This window comes from Prunus mume, linkage group LG5 (assembly GCF_029339155.1).
Source record: "Prunus mume cultivar Tortuosa linkage group LG5, ASM2933915v1, whole genome shotgun sequence".
Taxonomy (NCBI): domain Eukaryota; kingdom Viridiplantae; phylum Streptophyta; class Magnoliopsida; order Rosales; family Rosaceae; genus Prunus; species Prunus mume.
In genome coordinates, this window is record NC_142702.1 from 12955631 (window position 1) to 12973378 (window position 17748).

Here is a 17748-nt window from a genome sequence, read left to right on the forward strand (position 1 = left end):
ATGACTTTTGTTTACGATGATTGGTTTTCTATACAATGCAATATTTGCAATCTTCTGCATCTAATATTGTTTATGCATGGTATGTTCTCGACATTCCTCTTTGGATCTGAGATGGCAAAACTATCTACATGTCCACCCAATGTTCCTTCATTCAAATGCCACTTCACATAAATGGGCATTTTGTGGTAAATTCAATCTTACTTCATTCTTCTTTATGTATATGTTAATGAATTCAACTTTATGTATGTTGTGCTTTTTTCCTTTTTGACAAGGACAGTACATTCCTTTTTTTATTCTTGTTTTCAGCCATAGCAGATCTACTTGACAATGCAGTTGATGAGGTAATTTGTGAATGTTTATATTTTACCTTTCCTTTTTTTTTTCCTGTGGTGGTGAAGAGTAATAACAATCTGCTTGATCTTGCAATTGAATTAAACAAGAGTCATAGAGACTTTTGGATAAACGTGTTATAGAGATTTTATATTTGAGTATAATCTTTAATGGTTTCTCAGTATCTAATAACTTTCTTTTCATGATATTTTCTCACCTTTTTTTGGTTTAGTTTCCTCGTAATTAAAGAAGATCCAAGATGAGCAAAAGTTGTCAAGTCATTGGAAAATAGTAATCTATAGAAGAGCCTTGTATATCCATGTGAAGCTCGGTGAATTTGAGACTGTGGACATTTAATAAATAGGTTGATCTTTACCTAAGCTATTTTTAGGGTGTAAGAACCTGGATTCCTTGGCCAAATAAAAATGAGTGGGCATGTCTATATATGTTAGTGGAAGAATATGTTTTATTTATTTCCTTCTAAAAGTACTATTGGTACATCAAGAAAAAAAGAAAAAGGATATTGGGTCAGTGCGTTTTCAGTCATGGCCTTTCTTATGGCATTTACCCTGATTATGTTTTGACCTAGTTTTGAGAGTTTGACGAATCATATCATGTTTTGCATTTCACTCTTCATTGTTAATTTGGATAGATCCAAAATGGGGCCACTTTTGTCATTGTAGATAAAACCTCAAATCCAAGGGATGGAAGTCCAGCATTGGTAATTCAAGGTATGGGTGTATGTGTACATGATTCTTTTATTCTTACAATCTTTAATATCTGAGATGTATTTACCTAGCTTGTCCAAAATTTGATACTATTTTTGCCTATTGAAACTATTTTTGTTTTTTAAAACAAGAAGATGCCCCAGGAGTTCCCTTAGCTTCATTATGGATCAGATGCATGATGAATTACTTAAGCTTGAAGGATAGCCCTCGAGTAATAATGGCCTTAAATCATCTCTAGTATCTTCTGCAGAATTAAGCTATATTTTTGGAGGACAATTGATCTTGATCTTGGTTTTTCTGTTTTCTTTTTTTCCTGCAGAGGAAAGACGAACTTTTTTAAAGAAGGGTGGGTGACTATCAAAGAGCATTATGTCAGGCCTCCAAGATGGTGGAAAGAATTTCATCTTCAAGATGGACGCAGACATTATAGTCATCAATTTGTACTGAAATGGATTTGGAATCAAAATTTTGTTACTCTTCTTTGAGCCAGCAATTTATATATTGTATTTCGAAGGATATGTATAATGTCATAGTCTAACTGAAGTTGTATTAATTTATGCCGAGTCGTCCTTAGCTTGGGGTGGCTATCATTATCAGTATAGAATTTTGTAAGGGAAAATGTCTGATATAATCACTTTCTGTTTCTTTTTGCAGTTTTATCTTGACAATTTCTGTTTCTTTCCCCTTTTCTTTTCAAATTGCACAAGAAAAAGAAAAGCCCACAATTTGTTTATTGTATTTTTATTGCTCGTCTATTGTCACTTTATTGCTCATTTATTGCTATCGTATTGTTTTTGTATTGCATGTTTATTGCTCGTCTATTGTCACTTTATTGCTCGTTTATTGCTACCGTATTGTTTTTGTATTGCATGTTTATTGTTTTGAGCAGTGAACTAATCCCAGATAATTAGTTCCAGAATTGGGGGCCAACCGCCAAGAAACTTGCTCATTTCATTCCAATCTTTCAAAGTAGAATTAGAAGCATTGCAGTTTAAATTTTTTGAGCTAACTTCAACCAAATTGATCAAAGAAGCAATGAGAACTTACACGAACCGTGGAGCTCTTGTACAAAAAATGCAGTGAGCAAGGTGGGTTGGTGAAGAGGGTGATGATGGTGCGATATTTAGCGTTAGTTGACGTTTGATAGCTTCTTAAAAGTAGCTCGTTTGTGAAGAGAGCCCTTATCAATGAGAGATATTGAGACATTTGAATTTACAGTTTGGGAAACTGCGACATCGGAGCCTAATAGAAGACAATGTGATGTGCCTCCTATCAACTTTGACAAGAAATAAGAAGAAGATGCACTAGCAGTGACATTGAAAACCACCAAAGCTACACCTTTGAAAACCCCAAAAAGGGGACTGGCAAGCAAAGACATGAATACAGTACCAGAGGCAAAAACAAAAGCAAAATAAATAAACCAATCAATGCTAAACAGCCATTGCAACAAATGAAAAGGAAGTAGGGACAATGATTTTGTGGGGTAAACAAAACAGTAGCAGTACAATATTTTTGTGGTTTGGAAACCTCTCTCAAGATTCCATCAACCAATGGGGTCTATGAAACTCATGGTCATCATAAATAAAAACAAAACAATACCATTCAGACTGAGGCCAAATAAAAAAAGAAAATGTCATTCAGATTGAGAATTCAATATGATTGTCAATCATGTCGAAAGAAAAAACTATGTAACCTAACATGAATTATATATAATCTATAATGTCCAGAGTAGTCAAACTATGATTGAAGAGAGAATATTCGGAGAAGCAATGCCCTCTCCCTTCTGCCTAGCTTCTTTGCACCATAACCCCGTAAAACACCAAGCTTAAGTGCTTTTTGCCCTTCTTCCATACTTCTTTTTCTCACATCCATCAGTAAATCTGTTCCTTGGGAACTAATGTTCTCTTCTTTCCCACTTTCACATTTCTCTTTGTCCACTACAGTTGAACTTGCACCATCACCTGCCAATTTTTCTGACTAATGTTTCTTGTCTTCATCAGTCTCAGCTCCTTTTCCATGGATGCTCTCATAACCATCAGGGCTATTGCTTCCCCGCCATTTATTGGATGCAGTGGATAAGCCATCAGTTGGGAATCCATGTTTAAATTCATCATATGTTGTATTTCCTTTAGTCAAGCTTAAGGTGAGTATATTCTGGGGACATCCAGTCTGAACATTTTTGCTTCCTTTGCTGCGCAGGAGGAGAAAATGTGATGCCTTGTGATTTCGCCATTTCACTATCAGGGTGTTGAGATCACTGCATTCCAAAATTTAAAAGGAGTAAGATGAATGAGAAGGACGAAGAAACAAACACTCTTTTTGAGTAACCAAGAAAAGAAATTAAAGCCCTTTTTGAATTAAAAAGAAAAAGAAAATAGCTCTTTTGCACAAAACTTAGGCAATAAGCAACCCGAAAATCCTACTGTCAGGCAAAATGTGGTATGTTATTATAGCTATGAAGTTAACTGCAAGAAGAAGCATCCATCAAGGATAAGTTACAGATGGGAATAACTCAAAAGAACAATGAAAGAAGAAAGATTTTTTCCAAGGAACATCAAAGATGAGTCACAGAATTTGACAGGTAAATGACTAAGAGGAAAGCACCACCAAGGATCCATACACTAGACTCTGCTTAATACATATTCAATCCCTTATTAACATCTAAAGCTGAAGCCTTTTGATGATTCATTAATGTTCTAAACGCGGGATTTTGAAGCATATCCAAAAATTTCCTTCTTTTAATCCTCAAGCATAATATATCAAGCCCAAATAAAATAAGCCCTTCCGTATAAATGCAAGAGTCTCTGCACAAGTAGTGTCTTTGACCAAATAGGAGAAATAGCAACCAAAAATCTAGCTGAAACTCGGCCAAGATCCGAACTTTGTGCCCCAATCTTTGGCATAAAAACCTTGTTTCTCGTATCTTCAGTAAAACGTTTCAATCTCTTGTGCTGCATAGGGAACTAGTCCTACAATCACCACACAAATGGTCACTTTGCACAGGGAATTAGTCCTGCAATCACCACACAAATGAGCACTCTACTACTATATTACATAAGTATTCAAAAGCAGAGTCTGTCTAAGTAAATCACCTATGAAATAAACCTCTGATAAATATCAAGAGCTGTATGTATGCACATACATACACATAAACAAGGGGGAATCTTTACAAAGAAAACTGATCCTATTTTTAGTAAAGAAGACCACTCCAAGATTTAAAATATACCTTAATATATCTTATTTAGCTCCAGCACTATAAATCCATATGCAATTGCTCATCTACGTGAGAGCAGGACCAATAGAACAACAACCCAGAAACAGATAATTGAAAGAATCCCAAAAGAAACACACATATTGAAAAGCTCACAAAAAGATTTCAATAAAAATAGAAACGCAAAGGTCCAAATGTAATCAGAAGCAGAAGGTTATAAATAAATACACTGGATGCCCGTTTCAACGATCCGAGACAAGAATCTGATAGCCCATTGCGGCAAGAATGGACATTTTGGAACTTATTCACATCGAGCTTCTTGTTAATGATTCCCACAATGAAGTAAATGCTATCAGAAGGCAGCAAATCGACTATGATTTGTCCATTGTGTCCATTATTTCTTCTCAGGAAAGAAAATATAAAGGATTAAAACTTAAAGGACATGTAAGGCTTTGGCTAAGCTTTTATTTTTCTGGGTTGGACTTGTAAGACCAGATACCCCTAGATAGGGGATAAAGATTGAGTTTTTTGTTGAGAAATTGACACAGGGATGGGTTTCGCGAGAGTGGGAGAAACAGAGTGGTGGTGGTCATGGAGCGGCGGTGGAGAGATAAAATCTTTGAGAGAGGAAGAGAAACGCGAGAGCGAGGTCAGAAGTTTTGGTCAGCAATCAATGGCCAATAGCTCCATAATAGATCTGCTTTTGTATGGAGGGCACTTTGGTCATTTCCGTCCCCAAGTGATTATATTAGAACACAATTTGTAGCTTTGATCATTTCAACACTATTTTAAAAACACGATTACACCACTTATTTCCTAATTTTTTTCCAAGCCGCGCCGTTAACTTAGTTATCTCTCCTCTCTCGTTTTCCTCTCGCCTTACAGTCTTGTACAAGGATGTATGATGTTTTTATCAATTATTTCAGCACTTCACTGCCCTACAGTCTTGTACAAGGATGTATGATGTTTTATCAGTTCCATTTGGGACTTGGGTTGGAGGTGTGACTATATTCTTAAGCTTCAAATGGTGCAGAACCAAATTGTACCGAAAGTGAAGCAGAGGGCAAGAGGTGTAGATAGAACAAGAATGACATCAAAAGTGAAGTTGAATGTATTCACTTGAGGATAGCAAGTAAGGATTTGTTTCACATATATTCTCCTCAATTTTGTAGAGTTTCAGTAAATTATATTTGCAAACTTGATGACCAATATGATAATCTACCACCTGCTGGTTCAAGGTCATTTTCACAAACATGACAATATGATTTTGAAATTATGTTTTTGTTTTATAGGCAAAACAATGGAATTCGTGGCAATGGGTGAGTTATCTAAGACTGGTCTTTTCTTTTGCTTTGTTTCTGTTGGAAAAACAACAATCAGTGACTAATTAAAACAATTATATAAATAGAATTTACAATAAACTATGTCTAGAATCGGTATATAACAATAAATGGACTGACTTGAATTTGAGATAGAGGCTTGCAGATTTGATGCAATGTCCTAAAGACAGTAATTTCACCCCTTCTCGGTGCTTGAAGTTCTACAGGATGACTGCTTTCTCCCAGGATTCAACTATCTCGTATTCTAAGCCCTAGCACTCGGACTTAGAATCTGCGACGTTGTTTGTTTTCCTCTCAGACAAGATGAGATGCTTGTGAATGCTTTTTTCTGTGTTGAATGTATGAGGCCTTATTTGATTTAAATAAACTTCTGAAACCTTATTAGAAAAGTCACAACTGTTAAAAAAAGTTAATCAAACTAATCCGAATTAATAAAAAATTATTAATTGAAACCAAAAGTAATTTTAAATAAAGTGAGTGCCCCCAAGGCCCAAGGCCCATCTTTTTTATCATTAAAGCCCAAATCGATTTTGAAGCCCAAATTGCTTCCACTTGGCCTACTTCCATTTACTAAGTGTGGCCACACTTATGAGGACCTCACTCTTTCTACTTTCTACCAATGTGGGACAAAGGTTCTTGAATTTCATTCAAACTTCCAACAATACCCCACATTTGAATCGAAATTCTAGACCCCACATTTGAAATGTTATACTTTTACTGCTAAATGTATGTAATGCATTTGAGAGGAAACAGATGTTATATACATCAGGAAAAGTGTCTTTTGGACTTGAACTTACCCTAGTGAAAACATATCGGATTTACTTGATGACGCAATGGATATAGTTGATCTTGAACTGTTCACCGTTATAGTAAACCTAGACAATATGTCTCACACATATAACATCTTAACAAACGTTAGTTCATACGTTTTTGTTCATTTTGGTCCTGAACATATCCCAGGTTTCATGAGAGCTTTAGAGAACTTAACCTTTTATTTTCCGTTCTCATAAATGCGACCCCACATTTACTCCCATATAGGTGACACCAATTAAGAGTTTTCTGCCTAAACTCCTCTTAATAAGATATTAGTGTCATTAAATGCAAAGCATAACCTTCACATCAACAGACAACACACTAATCATCATAGGAATGAGTTAAATTCTGTGTTCAAATTTTGAATCTTACCCAACCAGTTTGCCTATTGAACCTAGACCATGGGATCTCCAATCAACTAGGTTAGGTTTCCGTCAGGTTTGATTCATTGGATTGGCTTCAATCCCATTCCCCTCGATGTAAATTTGATTTGCTCTCTTGGTAGGCCTTTTGTCAAAGGATCTGCAATATTTTCCTTTGACTTCACATGGTCAATGGATATAATTCCATTTGAGAGCAATTGTCTAATTGTATTATGCCTACGCCTGATATGTCTTGACTTTCCATTGTATACACCACTCTTGGCTCTTGCTTGTGCTGCCATACTATCACAATGTATACAAATTGTTGTCACAGGCTTAGGCCACATTGGAATGTCCTCTAGGAAGTTTCTCAGCCATTCTGCTTCTTCAGCAGCTTTATCTAAGGTTACAAACTTTGATTCCATTGTAGAGCGTGCTATACACGTCTATTTAGAGGATTTCCAAGATACTGCAGCTCCACCTAATGTAAATACATCCACTAGTTGATTTGGTTTCTGTACTGTTAGAAATCCAATTTGCATCACTATAGCCTTCTAGAACTAGTGGATATCTAGTGTAGTGCAATCCATAATCTTGGGTGTATTTCAAATATCTTAGCACCTTGATTAGTGCCTCCCAATGATCATGTCCAGGATTGCTTGTGTATCTACTAAGCCTGCTTACTGAATAAGCTAAGTCTGGCCTAGTAGAATTCATTAAATACATTAGGCTCCCAATTACTTGGGAATACTCCAATTGGGAAATTGCATCTCCACTATTCTTTTTTAACTTGCAATTTACATCAAAAGGAGTCACAACAGGTTTGCAGTTAAATTGACCAAACTTTCTTAAAAAAATTTCTGCATAATGGGATTGAGTAAGAATATACCCATCATTATTTCTTTTGATTTGAATTCCCAATATGACATCAGCTTGACCTAAGTCTTTCATGTCAAAACTTGAATTCAACATCTTCTTTGTAGAATTTATCGCATCCTTAGTCATTCCCATTATGAGCATGTCATCAACATATAAACATACAAGAACACAAGAATTCTTGTTGTTTTTTATGTAAATACACTTGTCACATTCATTGATCTTAAATCATGTGACATCATTGTATGATCAAACTTTTGATGCCATTGTTTTGGAGCTTGTTTAAGTCCATATAAAGACTTAACAAGTTTACAGACTTTAGTTTCTTGACCTTTTACTTTAGTTTCAATTAACTTCGTACATTACAACACATTGTGCTACGTTACGCACAATCTAACAACATAATATAAATATAATTTCACAAAAAAAACATAAACATAACAAACTAAGTTTAACATAGTATAATTAATTTTATATTCATAAAATATAAAGCGAATAAAATACATTCTCAAGCGTTCTCCACCAATCGCTAATTACAAACACTACTACGTTTCATTATTTGCGCGACGAAATATTGCGCGACGAAGAACAACTCGTCGCGCAAACAATACTTGCGCGACGAAAATATATATTCGTCGCTCAATCCACTGAAAATTTGCGCCACCAAACTTTTTCGTCGCGCAAAATGTATATGCGCGACAAAACAAATTTTCGTCGCGCAAACAGAGTTAAAAAAAGCGGGGGGAAATTTTTTAGCGCGAAACATTTGCGCGACGAGAAATATTGTCGCTGAAGGAACAATGCGCGACGAACACATACTCCGTCGCGCAAATAGGACGATCCTGATTTAGCGCGACGGAAAGACGTTTCGTCGCGTAAGAGAACAAGAGATATTTTATTTTTTGGCGCCAAAAATGACCTAGGTGGGATTTTTTTTTTTGCGCGCGGAATTTTGTTTTAGCGCGACAATGTTGCGCGACGAAATTTTGCGCGACGGAAAGTAACCAGTCGCGCAAAAGTTAGATGTCGGCGGTGTTTGCGCGACGAAAAAATGTGTTTGCGCGACGAATAATTTTGATGGGGAAGTTTGCGCGACGAATAAGTATGTTCGTCGCGCAAAGTCCTTCTTCTTCATATTAGAATTCTGCCATTGCAGAGGCAGAATGCAAAAACAAAGCATTCTGCCTCTGCTCTCTCTCAACCTCTCACACTGTTGGGATTTCAATACATTGATTGGGTAAGTATTTTTCGTCATTAGTTTAAAAGTATTAATTTAAGTTCGTACTAAGGTTTTTTAATTTGTTTTCGTTAGGGATATTCGAATTAGCGATTGGTGGAGAACGATTGAGAAGGTATTTTATTTGTTTTATATATGTTTAAAATGTTCTTGTGAAGTTATATTTATATTATGTTGTGCGTAACGTAGTACAATCTGTTGTGATGTACGAAGTTAATTGAAATTAACTTCGTGCTTTTATTTTTATGTTTAGTAACACTTAGTTTCCGCGTTCGAGATTAGTTGGATTTCGTGCATGGATGCGTAATGCATGTATGCGCGTCCAATTAATTCTTGAATTGTCCCATTATTTGGACAGTTTGGTAATGCATAGTGTTGTCACGTAATCTATAGCTCTGAGATTAGGTTTGATTGTGGATATTTCGTTGTCATCTCGATGCGTTCTTGGGTGGTACATAGGTATTTATACCTATGGCCACCTCAAGCTATGGCGAATCTTGTCAAGTCATCCACGTCGAAATCTAATCTCATGTAATCGTAGGTTACGTGGCGAAATATGCATTCGAATAGGATAGGACCCTTACCGGAGGCATAAGGTGACATTATAACTCGTATGAAGTTGTTGTGATTGTTGTGTTGTGATTCTGGTTTCAGGAATTATGGACAGAAGGTGGATACAAAACCCGAACAGATGCGCAGACGAATACTTGGATGGAATCGAGGATTTTATTGAGTTTGCACGTAGACACAACCCGGGTGCAACTAGAATCCGTTGTCCTTGTAGGAGGTGCAACAACACGTTATGGGAGACAATTGAAAATGTTGGATTTCATTTAGTAAGGAATGGAATGATTGAGACATATAGCATTTGGAACCTTCACGGGGAACAATTAGAGCATGCTTCGTCTTCAAATGCCACAAGAGTGGACAATGTTCAACCTATTGTGGATGGTAATGATGAAGTCATGGATGTTATACAGGATGTTTTTCCATTTGCATCGACCAACATGAATCAAGAAGAGCAAGATGATGTGCCTACACCAATAGACAGTGCGGAGTTTGAACAATATGAGAAATTGTTAAAAAATGCCAACCAAGAGTTATACCCGGGGTGCGAGAGCTTTTCCGTTCTCACGGCCATTGTGGAGCTAATGCACGGAAAAATAAAGTATCGTATGTCAAACCTGTGTTTCGATTACTTTTTCTGGGTTTTCAAGAGAATGCTTCCGACGGACAATTGTTTGCCGAAAGATCATAAACAGGCGCAGAAGGTGTTGAATGGTCTTGGATTGGGTTATGAAAAAATCCATGCTTGCAAAAACAATTGCATGTTATTCTACAAAGAGCATGAATCGTTGGATACATGTCCTATATGCAATGAGTCGAGGTTCAAGATGACATCTCAGAATAGGACGACTAAGATCCCACAAAAAGTCATGCGTTATTTGCCCCTGAAACCTAGGTTGCAGCGATTGTATATGTCGACGCATACTGCCACAGACATGAGATGGCATCAGGAAAAACGGGTAGACGATGATGTGATGCGGCATCCTGCAGATGGGGAGGCATGGAAAGAGTTCGATCGAACGTTCCCGAGTTTGCTGCTGATCCCCGAAATGTTAGATTGGGACTTGCCACTGACGGATTCAATCCGTATGAGGTTCTAAACCAACACCACAGCACTTGGCCGATTTTCGTATTCCCATATAATTTGCCGCCTTGGAAATGCATGAAAAAGAATACATGATGATGATTTTGATAGCGAGGATCACAGGAGGTCAATCGATGTTTACTTAAGGCCGCTGGTTGATGGTGAAGGATTTGTGGACAAGCGGTGTTCGCACGTCGATAAATCAAGCTGGGAAGATGTTCACTTTACGGGCAGCGATTATGTGGGTGTGAATGATTTCCCGCATATGCAATGGTTTTACGGGTGGAGCACAAAAGGTTATATGGCATGTCCTGTATGCAAGGAAGATGTAACTTGGTTGGCATCTTTGAAAAGTTTATTACCTTGGTCATCGGAGATGGTTGCCATGGGACCATGAGTGGAGGGAAAAAGATAAAGAGTTCGACGGAACACTGAGCGTCGCCTTAGACCCAGAGAATGGTCGGTGATGAGATATTGGACCACTTAACGGTTGGATTTTGCTCCCTTCGGGAAAACAGTTAGTAAATATCGGACCTTCTACACATATGAACCTGGGACGCACAAACCTATGTTTTTGAGCTCCCATATTGGTCGAAACTAAAATTGAGGCACAATCTAGATGTGATGCATGTTGAGAAAAATGTATTCGACACATTGGTGGGCACGATTCTAGATATCGAGGGGAAGACAAAGGACACGATCAAAGCTCGTCTTGATTTGGAAAGAATGGGCATACGAAGGGTTTATGGATGAATAGGGACAATGATAAAGCTAGAAGGGATCTTGCATTCTTTTCTATGAAACCGAATGACAAGAAAGAGTTTCTAAAGTTTGTATCGTCAGTAAAGTTTCCGATGGGTATGCTTCTATATCATCGCACGTTGTGTGAATGTTGTGAGGTAAATTTTCTGGACTTAAAAGCCATGACTGCCATGTGTTTATGCAACGCCTACTTCTGTTGGTATTCGACACCTATTGCGGAAGATGTAGTGAAGCCAATCATTTTGTTGTCAGATTTTTTCCCAATGTGGCGAAAACTTTGCGAAAACGGACATGTTTCAGATTGCGCCATGACATTGTCAAGTCCTATGCAAGTTTGAGATGATATTTCCTCCGGCTTTCTTCACAAGTATGATGCGTGATGGTTCACTTGCGGAAGAGGCATTACTTGCTGGTCACATCAACTATCATTGGATGTATCAATAGAAAGGTATATAATCATTATCATTTGTGTATGCATCATTATCACATGCTTGCTAATTTCAATCATATCGTTTTATTTTGGCAGGCTTCTCGGAGAGCTGAAAAAGTGTGCATAGCAGTGGCTTGAAGGATCAATCGTAGAGGCTTGGGTTCAATATGAGTCGCTTACTTTCTGCGGAATGTATTTAAAAGATGTGGAGACGGTTTTCAATCGTCCTCAGCGCAATCATGATGGAGGTATGAGAAATGAAAAACTTTCTGTTTTTGCCCAAAGCGCACGACCCTTCGGAGATCCTGGACGCGGAGAGTCGTTTTCTAGAAATGACATGGAGGTAGCGCATTGGTTCGTACTGAACAATTGTGATGAGATCATGGGATACTTATATGAGCATGAAGAGATGATGAAGCGAGAACATCCATCACATTTGGTTGCTCAGAAACACCGTGAATTGTTTCCACAATGGTTTTTGGATTCTGTAAGTTATCAGTGTTTGTTATTTGAGAAATATAAATTTTGTTAATAGATTTTGTCAGACTAACATATGAATGGTTTTGTATAATATTAGGTGAATAAGTTGAAATCATCGAATTCCCCAACTTACAGTGATGAGTTATATAACTTGGCGTTTGGCCCGATTCGCGCTGAATTGTTCTCGGGTTGTAATGTCAACGGTGTCAAATTTTTGGCCGAAGCACGAGATGACAAGTTGTGTACGCAAAACAGCGGTGTCCATGTCCTAGGTGGAGGCGAAAGTACGGACATTGATTTCTATGGCAAACTCACAACTGTCGTGCAATTGCTTTACAAAGATCGATACCAAGTGATCATGTTTAAGTGTCGATGGTTTGACACCAACCCAAATAGGCCGGGAAGTGTTAAAATCGATCATGGCTTACTATCTGTGAACATGAAGCAGAACTTGGTATGATGGCGACCATATATTTTGGCAAACATGGCAACACAAATTGTGTATCTAGATGACCCTAAAGCGGAAGCGGTTGGAGCGTTGTTCAAAAGATGGATCACGAGGAACGTGTATGCTATACCGAACTAGACCCAGCGACAACAACGTCAACAATGTAGCTGACCAGCGTTTAGAATCTTCAATGGAAAATGATGCGGAAACACTTGAGATACTAATGTTATACAAGAGCCATTTCAAATACAAAGTGTCTTCAATCGAAATACCGATTCATCAATTACAATTGACCTCGGTGATCTTCATGATATGATGTTGCAGTTGGCCCGAGCAGCACGATGATGTAGTTATAGAGGAGGCGGAGAAGGAGGAGGAGGAAGAGGATTGGGAGACCGAAAGTGATGATAGCAACGATAACGAAAGTTATTATAGTTCAGATGATGAATGATTAATTTTATTGTAATTTTATTATGTTAGTGGACATATTTTGTGTAATGCAAATGTTTTCATATATGTACTTGTTATATCCAAACATTATATATGATACCAAGTGAAACATTATTAAAATAATTGTAGTTATAAACCATTGGTAAATAAATATAGCCAACTAATTTGTATCATAAAGTTTAAATTTATTTTCACAAAAACTTTTAAAAAATGAAAACCATATAACCGAAAAAATGAATACAAAGAACATAAGATTATCAACAATCCTTCCATTCTGAAATCGAAAGAAAATATAATAAATCATACTTTCATACAAGTAATTATATGTAATGTATAATACTTCAGATTAATAATATGTGAATACAAATAATCTTGCGCGACGAAGGCATAATTGTCGCGCAATGTTTGCGCGACGGATAACGTACACGTCGCGCATACTCTATAATTTGCGCGACAAATAATATCGTCGCGCAAGTATCTTTAGCGCGATGAAAAATAGTCTCCGTCGCGCAAACATATACATATATATATTTCTGAATTATACACACGTATATAGTTGAAATTGACGATCGAAGTAGTTCACTGTATTCACATAGGGTTAAACAGTATAGCTGTAAAAAATCATCAAAATTAGAGTCAAAATAACCTAAATCATGACTTTTCGCTTATAACCGTCGAAACGTTTTATCCCGTTACTTGAGCTCTGAATGTTTTTTTTTTCTCATTTTTGACGTATAAGATCTCGAAGTATAAACAAACATATTTGACGGCTAGATTACTGAAACTAGTTTCCTAGAATGCGTATTGCATAAAAACACAATATTCATAAAAACTGAATAATTTCTTTATACATTCCTTCAGTCAAACATACGATTATGTGATGTCTTGTACTGTAAATATCTGAAATTGAAGATCGAATTACATCTCTGTATTCATATAGGGTCAAGAACCGCAGCTGTAAAAAATTTTCAAGATCGGAGCTAAAATCACCGTTGAATCGGGACAATTTGTTTACAACCGTCGAAACGTTTTGTCCCGTTCCTCAATCTCTGAATGTTCATTCATTATGATTTTTGACGTATACGATCTTGAACTATGAAAAAAGAAGATTGCCGGTTGGATCATTGAAACTAGTTCAGGAGTTCGGGTTTAGGGCTTAGGGTACAGTGTTTTAGGGTTTAGGGTACTAGGGTACGGTTTTGCGCGACGAAGAGACACTTACGCGTCGCGCAAACCATATGCGAAAAAAATTCATTCGTCGCGCGAAATCATTAATAATCCATTAGTGAATTTTTTTATCAAAGCCGCTTTGCGATTTAACACACGTACATTCGTCGCGCAAGATCTCATTGAAAAATTTCCCTCCCTCTCCGCTCCAAAGACTTAGTGAAATTTTTTATCAAAGCCAGTTATGCGCGACGAACAAACGTACATTCGTAGCGCAATCTCATTGAAAAATTTCTCCCTCTCCGCTCCAAAGCACTTAGTGACATTTTTTATCAAAAGCGGCTTATGCGCGGCGAACAAACGTACATCGTCAAGCATCTCATTGAAAAATTTCCCTCCTCTCCGCTCCAAAGACTTAGTGAAATTTTTTATCAGCCGTTGCGAACACACGTCCATTCGTCGCGCAATCTCATTCAAAAAATTTTCCTCCCCGCTCCCAAAGACTTAGTGAAATTTTTTATCAAAATCCAGTTCTTGCGCGATTTAACATACGCCCATTCGTCGCGCAATCTCTTTGCGCTGATTTTTCCTCGCAAAATCAAATCCCAAAATTTTGGTAATTGGACAACTTTGCGCGACGAAATCAAGTTTTTAGTCACGCAAAGGTCAAATTTTATAATATTGCGCGACGAAAAGTTTATTTTTGCGTCGCGCAAAGGTTATTTTAATGAAGTTTGTGCGACGGATATCGTTATTCGTCGCGCAAAGTCGAATAAGTATTCTGAAAATCGCGATCTTCTCCTTCGTCCCCAATTTCTGAAACCTAACCCTAAAACCTCCCAAATCTCTCCGCCGTGACCTCAGCCCTAATCCGCCCCAAATCAGACCTGCGGTCGCCACCGTCGAACCAGAGCTTCTCCGCCGTGCCCGTCCATCCCGCCGCCGTGAATTGCTCCGTTTAGGCCGAATCTCCGCCGCCGTTGTTCTCTCTCCTCGGGGCACCAAACCGGCAATTGAGGTATGCTTTCTGGGCTATTTTTCATGCTCTAGCTGATGGTTGTGTAGGATTTGATTCATTGTGTGCATAGGGTAGTCAATTTGAAACCCTAGGTTTTGGCCGGTTTTGAAATTGAAATTCCGGCCACTTCCGTCCGTTTTTCGGGGTAAGTCCGAGAACAAAAGAACCTCCAATTGATGTTTTCAACTTAGGGTAGGAACCTTGGCCCTTAATTTTTAGGATTTCCCGGTGATTGTTATCGCTAGGCACCCACGCACCGGCGCGTGTGGTGGCGCGTGGGGTGAAATCTTGTGCCATAGGGCATTTTGTCCCAAAGTGCAAACATTTCGCTGTCACGAGCGCGTAGGTGTGCTCGGATTGGAATTTGGTTATCGTTTGAGTCTCGAACGGTTCGAACCTATTGTGCGATTTTAGGGTTTGATATGTTCGGACCGTTGGATCGAGCTGAAACTCACGTATGTTGTACCATGTATTTATAGGATCGTTTAGGAATCGACGGATTGTGGATCGGAGTCCCGGATACTCCGAAATCGCAAACCCTAGGTCAAACTATGATTTTAATTAGTTAGTTCAATTCTTTACTGACATTGTATGTGCTACATTGGATTAATGAAATTGTGCAGATGTCAGACTTGATTAGACGTCGTAGGGCGGTGACGGCTACACCGAAGTTCGAGCCCTCGGCCACCGTATCACCGCCACCGCTCCAAAGATCGATGGAGCAGGACCACGTGCTAGCTGGTCCGGGATCCCAGCGGCTGCATCATCATCTTCTTGGTGGTGCAGCCTCTTAGCGCTAGGCGGCGACACCGCCCGCTTCCACCACCGACACCACATCCATCGATTATCTGGTGCCTCGGGGCACCTACAGTAATACCCTTCCCCTTTCATTTTTTTAAACATTTTTTTAATTGGGAATTTTATGGTTCAATTTGATTGTATATGTAACAATATTGTCATATTCCTTTGCAGCCAAGAGGAACACCCGAGGGCCGTGTCGGCCTGAAGACGCGGGTCACCGGGTGACCAACAATCGTATCAAGCATCGGATATGACGAGCGCCATCGGGCTGCACCGACGGCGGATTTGCATAGCTCCTTGGCCCACGACATTGGGCACGTCGTTCGGACCCATTGCCCGATGCAATGGAAGTCTTGGAAGGTCATACCTGACGAGATCAAGATGCAAGTTCGCGGCCAGTTGTCGGTATTTTTCCTATCTTTTAATTATTTTTCTTTCAAACTTTATATATTTCTATTACTTAATGTATGTAATCAATTTATTGCAGACGAACTACGACTTAGAGGACATCAACGAGGAGACTTTGGCGTACGTCAACAGACTCTTCGGTGAGAGGTACAAGCAGTGGAAGAGCGACTTGCACCACCATTTCCAGCGTTTGATGATCCGGAAGTCGCTCTTCAGGAGGGTTGCGAAGGAGCTTGAGGGGCGGGAGGATAGTTGGGCGTGGCTCTGCGCTCATTTTCAGGCGCCCGATTATGTGGTATTCTTTTCATAATATTTGTTTAATGTTTATTTTATTTTTTATATCTCATTATTATTTAATTTATTTATAGTTCAATTATTATGTTTTATTTTTTGTGTAACAGAATAAAGCCCAAGTGAATAAGGGCAATAGGAAGAAGAAGACTCTTCTTCACCATTAAACTCCAGGCCCTTCTCATATAGGATGGATGCACGGCGTCGGGTAAGAATAATATAATTTATATTTAATTTTTAATACGTCATTATTATTAATTTCTTTTGTTCATACTAATATTTTTCTTCTCTTGTTCAATTAATTGAAATTCAGAGATCGACGTCTTTGGTGAGCGTTTATGTTACAGGAATGAGTTGGCGAGTCCTTCATGTAAGTATTATGTATTTTTAATTCTTATGTTACACTTTCAATTTATATGCATTTTTGAATTTATATTTTATGTAATGTTAAACAGACGACGATGGTGGAGAGGAGCCAGTTGGTTCTTCAAGAGTCCGCCTCCCAACTTCCTCCCGAGACTCGATCAGTCATGGATCCTCCGCATGATCTGGATTTCAGATTTTGACGCAGACGTTGGATCGGACTCGGAGGAGGCCGGGAACGTATTGTAGGGGATGGGAATGCCCGGAGGAAACCTCGACCGCGGTCTTCGTCGCGAGCAAGCGATCGGTGACTATTTTGACATCGCGGGTTGCCGAGCTTGAGGGTCGGATGCCGGTGATTCTGCAGTTCCTTGGCGGTCCGGCATTCCAATCCCGACTTTTGGTGCGTCGACCTCCGAGCCCGTCCACCCCGAGCATCCCCAGCACACCACGGCCCCTGCAGACACCCATACCTCCGAGCCGCATGTGGCAGATGACCAAGTAGATTTTGGAACATTGTTTGATTAGTTTTTTATTTTTATAATTACTTTTACAATTTGTATACATTTATTTTATTTTATA

General features: G+C 38.6%; 1 pseudogene; it reads right to left on the minus strand.

Moving 5' to 3' along the window:
- Positions 1 to 2795: 2795 nt before the first annotated feature.
- LOC148916974 (uncharacterized) lies at positions 2796 to 3291 on the minus strand (annotated as a pseudogene).
- Positions 3292 to 17748: the final 14457 nt, after the last annotated feature.